The sequence below is a fragment of the Equus przewalskii genome, chromosome 29 (assembly GCF_037783145.1).
Source record: "Equus przewalskii isolate Varuska chromosome 29, EquPr2, whole genome shotgun sequence".
In the NCBI taxonomy this organism is placed as follows: Eukaryota; Metazoa; Chordata; class Mammalia; order Perissodactyla; family Equidae; genus Equus; species Equus przewalskii.
In genome coordinates, this window is record NC_091859.1 from 40083381 (window position 1) to 40097293 (window position 13913).

A 13913-nucleotide genomic window follows, 5' to 3' on the forward strand; every position below is an offset into this window, starting at 1 on the left:
TGCAGCTCCCCTCGTTGGACCCGCAGAAGAAGCCTGCCTGCTGGGCGGTTTTACCTCACATTTTAAAACAACAGTAGTAAAATACGCATAACATAAAATTTACTATATTGACCATTTTTAAGTGTACAATTCAGTAGTGTTGAGTATATTCACGTTGTTGTGTGACCATCTCCGGAACTATGCAAAACTGAAACTCTGCCCGTCAAATACCAGCTCCCCACTCCCACCCCTCCCCCGCATCCACCGTCCTTTCTGACTGCTCCGGGGACCTCCTACAGGTGAATCCTACCGTGTTCATCCTTTTGTGACGGGCTTATTTCACTTAGCATTGCGTCCTCAAGGCTCATCTCTATTGTGGAATGCGTCGGAACTTTCTTCCTTTTTAGGGCTGACTAATATTCCATTGTGTGGATGTACCATTTTGTTTATCCATTCACCAGTCCATGGACGTTTGGACTGTTTCCCCTTTTGGCTGTTGTGAATACTGCTGCTATGAACGTGGGTGTGCAAGTACCTGTTCAAGATCCCACTTTCCCTTCTTTTGGATGCATACCCAGAAGTGGGATTGCTGGATCATACAAAAAATCTGTGTTTAATTTGTTGAGGAAATGCTATGCTGTTTTCTACAGTGGCTGCAGCATTTTACGTTCCCACAACAGGGCACGAAGGTTCCAATTTCTCCACATCCTCACCAATACATGTTATTCTTTGTTTTTTGGTTTTGTTTTTTTTTTCTTAGCAGCCATCCTAATGGATATGATATCCCCACTTTTTAAATGTGGAAACTGAAGCTTGAAGGCAGTAAATAACTTTCCCAAGGCCGCAAAGCCCATTAATATCATCAATTCAGCTGTGATGTGGCACCAAATGCCCCACCCGACTCCTGCGGCCACGGAGGAGGCCCGCCAGCCATCATCAAGCTGCCAGCAAAAGCACACTCGAGGTTTTCCCAGAGCCCCAGCCCGTGCTCCCTGAGGCCGTCACCAACCCCCTGGGGCACCCCATGCTACTGCGGAAGCCAGTGCCCAGCCCAGCCCCAGCTGCTCTTGCCAACCAGCAGGCCTGCCCTGCAGGGTCCACCCTCCCTGTGCTCCACCCAGGCGCTGCCCCACCCCCAGGCCCTGACTTACCAGGGTCTCTGCACCCCACCCCTACCCCTTGTGCATGGAGGCCATGCAGGTGGTGAGGGAACCAGGATCCAGGCTGAGGATCGGGAAGGCACTGGACACTGGGACCCAGCTCTGGCTTTGTCACGGCCATTTCTGGCCCGCGGGCTGAGGCCCAGAGGACAGGCTGCCTGGCTCGGGCCAAAGGAGTGGAGTCCCTGTGGGCTCAGAAATGGGTGAGGACAGAGGGTGGAGAGGCAAGTGAAGCCGGACCACACCCAGGGGAAGAGCCCCTCAGGAGCAGGGTCTTTCTTGACACCGTGTTTCCCCAGGGAGGGAGACGACCCCGTGGTGCACTGTGAACTCTGTTTAGAGGGTTGAGATCCGCATTTAATAAAAGAACAGTTCATTCACAAATAATTATGGAGCGATACTGCTACCCCAGGCTGGCTCCAGTGGGAACAACACATTCCCGAGGAGAAAGGGACTGCAGCGAGCAAAGGAACAGACACCTTCGCCCTGTGTCGTCCACAACAAGACACACAGCCCGCGGGGCCGCCAGCTCCCGCCTCCCGCCAGCGACTGGCTTCCTTCGTTTCACTCCTTTCTCTACCAGTTTCATCTCTCACACCCGCTCTCCTTCCTCCCTTTTCTTCAGAATCGTTGTGTGCCTTCTCGGGCCAAGCCCCTCGCAGACCCATCCTGTCCCCCCTGTCACCTCCTCCATGCTGTCCCCCAAACCTTCACCTCCTCCCCGAGTCCTCCCCACTTTCAACATGGTGGAGCAGAAAAGGCACTGGATCAGGAGTCCCACAGCCTCCCAATAAGGCTCAAACCCCAGTGCTGCCACCTGCTTGCGGGCTGTGTGACCTGGGAGGAATCGCAGCCCCTCAGCGCCCTGCTTTCCCATCTCATGAGCCCCGTCCCAGGCCTGGCCCACAGGAGGGAACCTGGCCGGTGTAGCCACAGGGGCCTGGAAGGCCAGGTCATCCTGTCCAGGGGCCTGGGCTGCTGGGAGCCGGGCTGGCCTCCTCCTCCTGTCCCCAAGGCGGGGCTGGCACGAGGTGGCAGAATGAGGAATCAATGTGAAAGCCCAGGTTTGGGGTCACATTGCCACTTCAGCTACGTGCCCGGGTGGCTCAGGGACCCATCAGAGGGTGGAGACAGATGATCCACCAGAGATGTGAGGCCAAGAGGGCGTTTCAGATGTGAGAACGCTTGTCACCGCACAGAGCTGTGCCGGTGAACGACTCCGGTGTGACGGTCTGGAAAGAATCTTCAACACCCAGGGCTGGTGGGAGGAACTGTGGTTCCTCAAAGAACGGCCTGCAGGTGGGCTGTGTCTGTGGGCGCCCGGCTTTCCATCCCCCCTCCCCCCTCATCCATTTCTGCGCCCACGGGTACCCCACCCCTTCGCCCTCATGCTGGGCTCCCTCCCCACTGTCCCCCAGCCCCGGGGGCCCAGGTGTTCAGACCTCCACCAGGTAAAGCTGAGTAGGTGTTCAGTCAGTGGGTGGCGGAGAAAAGACAATAACAAAAGGACCCACTTCTGTCCCGCAGCTGCCCACAAGCTGTGGCTTTGAATACTTAACCTCTCTGTGCCCGGCTCCTCCTCTTTAAAGCAGCGTTAATAATAGAACCAGCTTCAGGGGGTGTGAACATCAAATGCAGCGATGCAGGGGAGAGTCCAGCAAGGAGGCAGGCACAGAGGGCCGTTTCTATCATTATTGTTGTTATTATGATTCATTATTAATGAGAGAGAAGTACTCAGATGAGGACCACACGTGGAGTGTGTGTGTCTGTGTGTGTGTCTGTGTGTGTGAGGTCTGGTGGGGGTGGGAGGAGGGGCTGGAAGGGGAGCCTGTAGAGTTCAGACCGTCTCTACCAGGCGGATCTCAGATTCACGGGAACCTGCTTTTCCTTCCCTCCCGCTGTGAAAGGCCCCCAGCTCAGACGCAGAGGCCAGCGAGGGAGATGGGCCGATCTCCCCAAGAGTAGGGGTCCTGCACGCCCAGCCCCCAGTGCCCAGTGGGACTCAGGAATGGAGCCCTGCACACACTCTGGTCCCAGCCTCCTCGATATTGCCTGGCTAGGACCACTGCAGGATAGAGGGGCTGGCAGGGAGCCGGGCCCAGGCAGGTGCTCCTGAACCGGCTGCCCTGGGTTTGGTTTCTTCCCTCAGAATCTCCGACCCCGATCCGCAAAGAAGACCTGGCTATCAGAGGACTCTGGTCTCTGTGCCATTTGCTGGATACATTTTTCCCATTTCCAACCGCCCCTCTGGAGGTTGAGTTCCCTGAGAACAGGGGCTGTAGATGCCCAGTGTTGTTCCTAGAGTCACACGGCGCCGGGGAGATGCCATGGGGGGCAGTTCAGGAACGAACAGATGATTGACCTTGAAATTGGGAGTCCAACACACTTGAGTTCAAATTGGGGTTTTGCGGTGTGACTCTGAGCGTGTTGCTGAACCTCTCTGAAGTCAGCTTCCTCATCTGTGAAATGGGCTCATAATGCATGCCTCACTCGATTACAGAGAAGGAGAAATAAAACAGACGCTGCCAGTTCTCCCCAGCCTGTGGGCACCAACATAGGCAGACGTTTGAGCATCTGCTCCCAACCCCCACTGGGTTCCGTGTCCAGGCCTCCTCTCCGGAATCCTCCTTCCTGATGGCTCGTGCACTCGGCTCACTGAGGGCTCAGCCCAGTCCCTGGTGAGGACAGGCGTGTCCTGAAGCCTGGCTTGGCCAGCGGCTCCCTTCTTTCCGAGGCAAAGGGCCAGGATGCTTTTTCTGTCACACTTTGACTTCCCATTGCCTGCACTTTGCTCACTCTGTTCCTTGCAGCAAACTGTCCTTAAGTGAAGCATCTGGTCAAGTACACGCACGTTTGGCCTGTTGTGAGATGCTCGCCGGGCTGCCCTCCGAAAAGCCTGCATCCGGGTGTGTTCCCAGCACAGGGAGGAAGACGGGGCTCCCTATGACTTTGCCAGCACTGTGTGTCAGCAACGCCTTCATTGTTGGGCGGCATCACTGTTGCTTTGATTTGCATTTCTGTCATTATTCTTGGGGACATAGTAACATATAAACTTCCTTGGAAAAAAGGACAGGACTGCAGAACTGCAAATAAAAAGAAATTATTTGCTAGGAAAGAACAAAATCCAAAAACGGCACGGTGTCCCCTGTCCTCCTCACTCTCCGAGGCGGGCGAAGGGGAGTTTGAGATGGTTGTGCTTGGCAGTCTTTTTTTTTTTTTTTTAAAGATTTTATTTTTTTCCTTTTTCTCCCCAAAGTCCCCCAGTACATAGTTGTATATTCTTCGTTGTGGGTCCTTCTAGTTGTGGCACGTGGGACGCTGCCTCAGCGTGGTTTGATGAGCAGTGCCGTGTCCGTGCCCAGGAATCGAACCAACGGAACACTGGGCCGCCTGCAGCGGAGCGTGCGAACTTAACCACTCAACCACGGGCCAGCCCCATTGGCAGTCTTGAGACAGAGAAACGCAGGGGCCCGGGGGGGAGAAACCTGGCCCTGCCTCGGGTGCCCCACTTCACCTGCCTGGCCTCAGCTTCCTCTCCTGCAAAGTGGGAAGCACGTACTTATCTCATAAGGTTGTTGCGAGGACGAAAAGGGATAGTGAAGGGGAAATTCACTCATCTGTGCAGCGCATCTGTTGAGGGTCCACCGTGTGGGGTGCAGGGGAATGAAAGCTTACACTGGCCTTGCCATCTTGGGGCTTACAGACCAGGGGAAGCCAGGCCAGGAGACGTCCTTCCCGGGGTGTCCCCTCCCCCAGAGCAGAGGTGCGGACAGTGGCGGCTGCTGACACCACAGCCAGCCCATCCTGGTTGAGGGTGGGCCTGGAGAGCTGTCAGGACTGCTGTTATTGTTTTGAAAAAATCTGCTATCACACTGATAAACTCAGCCGTCAGAAGGGATGTTATTTCTGGGTGAAAGGAGATTCTGCAGGACTGGGGCTCCTTCCTGCCCGCACCCACGTGGGCCTGGTCCCTCCCGCCCAGACCTGACTTGAGCGATAACCTGGGGCCTTGAACCTGCTCCTGGCAGGGGACAGTGCTGGCCACTGCTGCAGGATGTCCGTGGCCTGCTGCCCAAGGCCTCCACAATGCTTCAGGAGCGTATATCACCTCCTCTCTGACCCCGGATTCCTGGAATTGTCTGATGGAGTGGCGGCCTGCTCTGCATCCCCCTGACAGGTTGCATGAGATTAGGTTATTTCGGTCACACGGGCCGTTTGGTTTCTTGGCCCGAACATGTGTCTATTAAATTGTTGTGGCACTGAGCTGAGTGGCCTGGCTGGTTAAGCCCCCATGATCTGCTCTGAAATGCGCTGGTCCTGTTTTCAATTGTGATATTGTCCTGTCACCAGCCAAGCTGGCCTCTCCGGTTCCACCACCGGCTAGGCCTGTCAAGTACCCCTGGCAGCCATAAATCTGGGTCTGAATTAAAATCCTCTCTCCTGGCTATTTCCAGTCTGATCCATTGTGCTTTAATTTTATTTTGTAGTATCGGGTTTTAATTTACATACCAAAAAGTGCACAAATCTTAAGCGTTCAGCTCAAAGCATGTTTACATATGTACATACCCCTGTGACCACCATCCACAGCACCCCAGAATGTTCCCTCGCGCCCCTTCCCAGCCAATACCCACCCCCACCTTGAGACGTGGCCACAAGTCTCACCTCTGTCACCACAGATCAGTTTTGCCTGTTCTTGAACTTCATATAAATGGAAGCACACAGTGTGTTCTTTGTCGTGCCTGGCTTCTTTCACTCGCCATGATGTCTATAAAACGTTATTGTTTTATGACGAGAAACACAATACATGTTCATGCAAAAATTGCAAATAATGTACAAGAGAAAGAAAAGACCGCTTAACAATATCCACATCTGTTAACCACTCTTGACCTTCTGGTGTGTTCCTTCCTTACAGACCCTTCAAGGCAAAGAAGTAATATTTTTCAACTTAAGTCAACTCACGTTATGCTTATTCTACAGTCCTTTTACTCAGTTAACATGTTAGCACGTGAACATCTGCCTCAGGCATCCAATGGCTGCGTCACATAGCGTTGGCCGTCCCCTGCTGATGGACGTTCGGGTTGCGTCGTCATTGATTTCCTCTTGTTCATCCGTCTCTCACCCTCTTGACAACGTGCTTCCTAAGAGCAGACAGCATGTCTGTCCTCCTGTTGCCATCTCCTGAGCACTCAGTGGGGGCTTGGCTGAGCATGCGGACATGTTGCAATGGACATTCTTGTCCACGCACCTGTGCAAATTAGTTTAATTATACGTGCAAGAAGATTCCCCAAACTGGGATTACTGGCCCAAAAGGAATGCACATTCTTAAGTTTTTTGTTATAAATTGCCAAATTACCTTCCAGAAAGACTCATTAATTCCTGTGTTCATTCTACCAATTTTTTTTTTTTTTTGAGGAAGATTAGCCCTGAGCTAACATCTGCTGCCAATCCTCCTCTATTTTTGCTGAGGAAGACGGGCCCTGAGCTAATATCCATGCCCATCTTCCTCCACTTTATATGTGGGATGCCTACCATAGCATGGCTTGCCAAGTGGTGGCATGTCCGCACCTGGGATCCAAACTGGTGAATCCCGGGCCGCCGAAGTGGAACGTGCATACTTAACTGCTGCACCACCAGGCCGGCCCCAATTCTACCAATTTTTACTGAACACCCACCCAGTGACAGGCACTGTCCCAGGTGCTGGGGATACAGTGGTGAAGGGAGCCTCTCTGTCCTCTGGAGCCCACTGTACTGGCCCACGCATGTACACGCCCACACATGCATACGCCATGCCCACACATGCACACACTGGGGTCACTTCCCCACTGTGCGCCCTTCCTCAGTTAACAGTGAGCTCTTGAAATGTTCCCTGTTGGGTGAAAAGGGATATCTCATCAATGCTTTCAATTGCTTTTCTGTAATTAACCCTGAAGTTGAAGATAATTTTATCCATTTTCCAGCCATATTTTATTTACTTTCAACACTTTTTTTTTTTGAGGAAGATTAGCCCTGAGCTAACATCCATGCCCGTCTTCCTTCACTTTATATGTGGGACGCCTCCACAGCACAGCTTGATAAGTGGTGCACAGGTCCACCCCCAGGATCTGAACCAGCGAACCCCGGGACGCCAAAGCAGAACGTGCAAACTTACCTGCTATGCCACCAGGTGGGCCCCTCAACACATTTTTTTAAATGTCTACTACATGTCAAGCATGATTCTAGGCTCTGGGGATACCGCAGTGAAAAATGGGGGACAAAGATTCCTGCCCTTGTGGAGCTTATGTGCCAGTTGGGGGAGATAGAGAATGAACAAAATTCAGAAGTAAACTGTAGCACAAATAGAGGTAATGAATGCGAGGGAGGGTCATAAAGAACTCCAGGGAGCCAAGGATTGAAGTCTTAACTGGGTCTGTCAGGAGGGCCTTTCTGGGAAGGTGACATCTAAGCCAAGACTTACGGAGATGAGAGGACAAAGGTGCAGATATCTGATGGAAGAGCAATCCAGGCAGAGGAAACAGCAGGTGCAAAGGGCCTGCGGCAGCCATGAACCTTTGTTTGAGGAACAGCAAGGTGGCCAGTGTGGCTGGAATGGAATGAGCAATAAGGAGAATAGTAGAAAATGAGGCTAAAAAAGGTAAAATTGGGCTGGATTAGGAAGGGCCTTGAGGACCTCGGCTATGCTCTGTGTAAGATAGAGAGCCCCGGAGGATTTCAGCAATGGAGGAACACAATCGGGGTTTCATTTTAATTCCATCACTGGGGCCGTTGTGTTGAGTACAGACTGGAGAAGGGCAGGAGAGGAAGCAGGAAGACCCGTGAGGAGACTTGCAATAATCCACGTGAGGATGACCTGGAAGTGGCCAGATTCTGGATATATTTTAAAGATAGGGCCAACAGGATTTGCTGGCAAATCAGACATGGGGTATATCGGTTTTCTATCACGGCATAACAAATTATGCAGGGACCCCACCCCACCTCCGACTTCGCCTCCATCCCCACTGCTCCAGGCTGAAGACCCGCCAGACTCCAGGCTCCGGCCATTGGCCTTGCTCTCAGTCATCTTCACAGCTCCCTGGGAGTTCTCAGAGAGGCCAACTGCCCTCAGCTGTCACACAGCCTAGACTGCAGGCCCTGTGCCCTGGGACCCCCATGCTGCATGGGTCACACAGCCCTGGGTAGAGGCAGCCGCCACCTGCCTGGCAGCAATTCCAGGCAGGGCTGGCCTCATCTGGGTCTCTGAACCCCGTTCCCAGCAGAAACTCCGCACAAACTGAGCACAAAGGCTCAGTTCCCCCATCCTGACCACCATGTATGTCATCAGACACCAAGGGGGCCCAACCCCATAGCTTTCCTGTGAATACCCCTCCCCCACAGCTTGGGGACAACAGTGAATATGCACGCCGCCCCGCAGGTTGTCTGGCTGCACCCCTGCCCCCTGCTGCTCCTCACTTACAGAAGAAAAGGAAGCGCTAAGCTGCCACGAAGCCACTTCAAAAGGTCATTCAAGGGGAGAACCGTGTGGGTATTGGAGAAAGGAGGAGGCACAAGAGGGAGGAAATGACGGAAAACAGAGAGTTGCGCGTCCCCAAGGTACTCAGCCTGAGGCGCGCGCTCAGCAGGTATGGACTGAGCACCAACTATCCATCAGTGAACAAGCCAAGTCAGGCTTAGTCTTAACGGGGGCGGGGAGTCAGACCATAGAGAGTAAACAGGTAAATAAACACCAAAGAGCAGCAGGTGCCCTGGAGGGAGACAGTGCAGAAGGCCCCCCCGGCTGAAGAGAGACCTCAGCGGGTAATGATGGTCAGTAGTGACCATCGGCCTGCACTGTCTGCCATCCTCACAGGAGGATGGGCGTCACCAACCCCGTTTCCCAGAAAGGGGGGACACTGAGGCGCGGATGCATTAGGCCGTGCTCGAGCGAGCGCACAGGCCTGGGAAGGGAAGCCCCCGCCCCTCAGCGCCCAGCGTCCTCGCCTCTCCACCCTGCAGCTCAGCCAGCCTCTCGGAGCCTCAGTCTCCCTGTCTGTGAAATGGGAATGTAATAAGGTTCCAGGGGCTTCACAAGAGTTCTGTCCGCAGAAGGCCTGGCTACCCGGGGAGTCCAGTGCAGTAGGGGCCAGATGCGCAGAACACAAAGCGAAGGAGGGGCTGCCGGGAGCAGGGAGGGGGCGGCCTGGGCGCTTCCACCAGTGGACGAGGCGGGGATGCCCCGTCAGGAGCCTGGGTGCTCTCAGAGACTCTGGGCATCACTTCCCCTCCAATACCCATCCACGTGGCTGCCACATTCCAGGTCCTGAAGATCGAGTCCCTCTGCTGCTCAAAGACTTTCCATGGTTCCCAGTACCCACAGGACAATAGGGCCAAACCCACCTTTCTGTTCCCATCAAAAGCCAGCCCCTTCTCCAAGCTCTCCAGTCCCTCCGCCTCCAGGAAGCCTTTCCTGATGTGTTCGCAGCTTCTCTCCAGCCTGGCTCTTAATTTTCCATCTTTCCCTCTCCTGAGGCCCAGTGCTTGCTATCTGAGACCCGGTATGTACTCTGTCCGGATTTCATCTCCCACTTGGAGCTAAGCATCTGCCATTGTCTCTGGCTCAGCTCTGGTTTGGGACAAGAGCAGACATGGTTTTCTTCTTCTTCTTTAAAAAAAAATGATGTTTTTCTGATTACCAAATTAATACGTTTATACAGAAATTCAGGAAAATACAGAAGAACACAAGGCAGAAAACTAAACCACTTTATGCACAGAGATGACTGCTAGCCCCATTTTGCTGTGCTATATTTCCTTCCAGATTGTTCAATATGGATTTTTTTAAATGTGAAATTGGGGGCTGGCCTGGTGGCGTAGTGGTTAAGTTCATGTGGTCCGCTTCAGCAGCCCAGGGTTCACAGGTTCAGGTCTCAGGCAAGGACCTGTACACTGCTCATCAAGCCATGCTATGGCAGCATCCCACATACAAAATAGAGGAAGATTGGCATACATGTTAGCTCAGGGCCAATCTTCCTCACCAAAAATAAAATAAAATAAAATGTGGGGCTGGCCCTGTGGCACATCTGTTAAGTTTGCACATTCCACTTCGGTGGCCCGGGGTTCGCCGGTTTGGATCCCGGGTGTGGATATGGCACGCTTGGCAAGCCATGCTGTGGCAGGCGTCCCACATATAAAGCAGAGGAAGACGGGCATGGATGTTAGCTCAGGGCCAGTCTTCCTTAGCAAAAAGAGGAGGATTGACAGCAGATGTTAGCTCAGGGCTGATCTTCCTCAAAAAAAAATTAATAAAAAATAAAAAATAAATAAAATGTGAAATTGTACTGGACACACTGATTTGTTAAGTATGTTATTTCATTTGATAGATGATGGATCTCCAAGATACAGTTTCTTTCGTGAAAATGTTACTCATCACCAGTTCTTGACCAACTCCTTCAATAAGAACCTCTGGGTTTATTGACCACCTACTGTGTGCCAGGCACCATGCTGAGGATTTTGTATGCTTTCATCCTTAGACAGCCCTGGGAGGCAGGGAATTTCACAGAGGATGGGACTGAGGCTCAGAGAGGCCCAGCACTTGCTCAAGGTCACACAAGTTATGGGGGCAGAGTCAGGATTCAACTCAGAACTGAGTGACCCCTGGAGTCCCAGTCCTCAGCCACCAGATTGTGGGGTCCCCCCCCCAGAAAAGGCTTATACCCTAACCACACACTTTTGCTTTATTTTAGGGGGTTCACAGACTTTCTGAAGCCTAGCAACGGACCCCCAAGTCAGAAGGGACAGAGCGGCCTGGGTTCAAGCCCCAGCCCTTCAGTCTCTTGGCTGTGTGGCCTCGGACCTGTTAGCACCCCTCTCTGAGGCTGTTTCCTCATCTGTGCAATGGGGAGACCTACCCTGCAGGGGGCCATAAGGAGTACATGAAATCCTCCAGGCAACTCACCCAGCCCACTGGCTCTCGATGGCCTTTGCCCTGCAAAGGTGCCCCCGAGAGGCGTCCAGCTGGCAGGGGCAGGTGAACTGCCCCTGTGAGGAGCTGGCTTCTAGCTCGCCGCCAGGAGCACAGGCCCGATTCAGAAGAGCAAAGCCCTTTGATGGGTCCCTCCTGACATTACAAAGCCTCTCTCAAAGCCGGAGGATTTTCCAGAAAAGGTTTCCCAAGGCTGGGGACAAAAGTTGGGGATAGCAAATGGAAAGACAGGGCCATTTAAAACCCTGTACTGGCACCTGGTTCGCCCAGGTGAGTCCTGGATGCTGAGGCCAGCACTTGGCAAACATGATGGCCAGCCCTCCCGCCCTCACCACCCCTGCCCTCCCCTCCCCGCCTTGGGCGTGGGAGTGTACTCGCCTTCGGAAAGCTCAAGTCCTCACTTCTCTGGAGTCTTTGCAGGAAGGTCACATCCTCACGGAGGCTTCTGGCGACCACCTGGCTAAAAGACCCTCCCCTCCCCCGACTCCCCACACACGACAGGCTTTACCCTCCCTCCTTGAGCGCTTGCTGTATGCCCAGCCACCCAGGGCTGTTTTCCTGTCAGCCAGTCTCTCCTCCACTGTCTCCCCTCTCGGATGTGGGCCCCCCACTGGAATGTGTCGTCTCCAGACCCCACCATCTACCACCCTGCCTGGCATGTGGTAGGTGTCAATCAATATTTGTTAAATGAATGATCAAAACTAGTGACATCAAGAACAAAACTCACCCTAAGTTGCTGCCGGAGGGTCTGCTGGGCAGTGGATCCCTAACCCACAGAGAGAAGTGGTCATGGGCTCAGCGGGAGGGGCTGGGCTGGGGCCAGAGCATCTAGAGACCCCTGGGAAGCAGCTCCTTGGGCTGGAGGCCCCCAGGGAAGGAAGAGGCTGCCCCACTGGGTCATGGCATCCTCTTAGAGACCCCGATCCACAGCCCAGAGGCCTTGGGACAGGCCAGAAAATCTCTATGGAGAAGGGGAACCTGAGGCCAGGAGGCTTGGAGGCAGGTGCAGAGGGGTGGAGAGGGCACTGCGGGAGGAGTAGGACCACCTGTGCTTGGATCCGCCTCTGCTGTCCGGCAAGTGGCCTCCTTTTTCTGAGCCTCAGTTTCCTGGCCTGTAAAATGGGGCCACAGGTTCTCTCCCACCTGTGTCAGACCCTCTGTGGGTCTTTGGTGTCTGTCACACGGGGATGGCCGTTCCTGCACCATGGGGCAGCTGCAGGATTGCAGGCGATAATAGAAAGTGTGCAGCCTGAGTTTGGGGGACCTGAACACGTGGTGGCAGTTGCCATTATTATGGTTATTGCTATTATCATTTGCTGTCTCACCCAGGGCCTTTTTTTTCAGATGTACATCATTGTTTATCAGTTTCTGTATAGACTGCATCGCGCTCACCACCAATAGTCTAGTTTTTATCCATCGTCATACACATGTGCCTGTTTATCCCTTTATACCCACCCACTCTCTTCTCCTCTGGTAACTACTAATCTGTTCTCTTTGTCCATGTGTTTGTTTATCTTCCACATGTGAGTGAAATCATGCAACCTCTGCCTTCTCTGTCTGGCTTATTTCACTTAACATAATACCCTCAAGGTCTACCCATGCTGTTGCAAATGGGACGATTTTATTTTTTTTTTATGGCTGAGTAGTATTCTATTGTATAGATATACCACATCTTCTTTATCCAATCATCAGTTGCTGGGCACTTGGGTTGCTCCCACGTCTTGGCTATTGTGAATAATGCTTTGATGAACATAGGGGTGCATAATCTCTGTGAATTCTTGATTTGAAGTTCCTTGCATAAATACTCAGGGCCTTTTTTGGACTGACAGGAAGCCAAGGCCTTCCACAGGCCCCATTCTTATTCAAAAGGTTTTTGCCTCCTGGTGTCAGTTTGATTGTGTATAATCTTGGGAACTTGCAAGGCAAAAATATCCTCCCCCACCACTTCCCTGGTTACTTCCATCCCCAATCTGTCCCCAACTGTCCTCCACTATCGTTTACTGCACACCTACTGTGTGGCTGGCACTGAGTCTTCAGCCCCGAGGGCCCCCTGGAAGCATTCTCACACACGTCACATCTTTTTTGCCCGTGAGAGCCCGTGTCCCGGCTTTCCCCTCCAAGTCTGTCTCGCATCCACAGAGTGCATTTAGAGGCAGGCCCCTGTGGTGCAGCGCTCCTGCCTGCACGGCACCCTGTGGCTTCCAGCAGCCATCAGGGCCATCCAGCCTTTGCCAGGCTTGGAGTTGATGTGATTTGGGGGGCCCTCAAGGAAAGGATTGCAGAATCAGAAGAGGCCAGAAGAACCCCAAGGGACAGAGGGGCCCTGCGGTTTAAGCTCTGCGGGAGTCTACTCAACATCTCATGTTTATCTCCTCTGGTTGGCCCATGCCCTGCAGGGGGGGGGGTCTCCGCTGTCAGCCCATTTCACAGATGGGAACACTGAAAGAAACATGGGTATCACCGTTGTCACTCCAGAGGCGGGAAGAAGCGGTAACCAGGACCAACAGGTAGCAAATGGCAGACCTAGCGCGAGGGAGGCCCCCTGGACCCTGCCGCTCTGCCCTCAGAGAGGCAGGACTGGTAAACAAGCCTTGTGTTCCCAGACAATGGTTACTTTGTAATCCCACCTCACAGCTCTGCTCTTCTCCACCTTCAACACCCCAGCGTCTGGGCTTGGGGACTGAGACCCTACCTCTCCCTAACCCACCCCAGGCCTGGAACCTTCCTGATTTCTCCTCCTTCCTGGGGGCTTTGGGGTCCGGCTCTGCCCCCCATCTCTTCCCAGGCCCAGGGGCGCCAGGCAGGGAGGGCTGCCCCCCGTG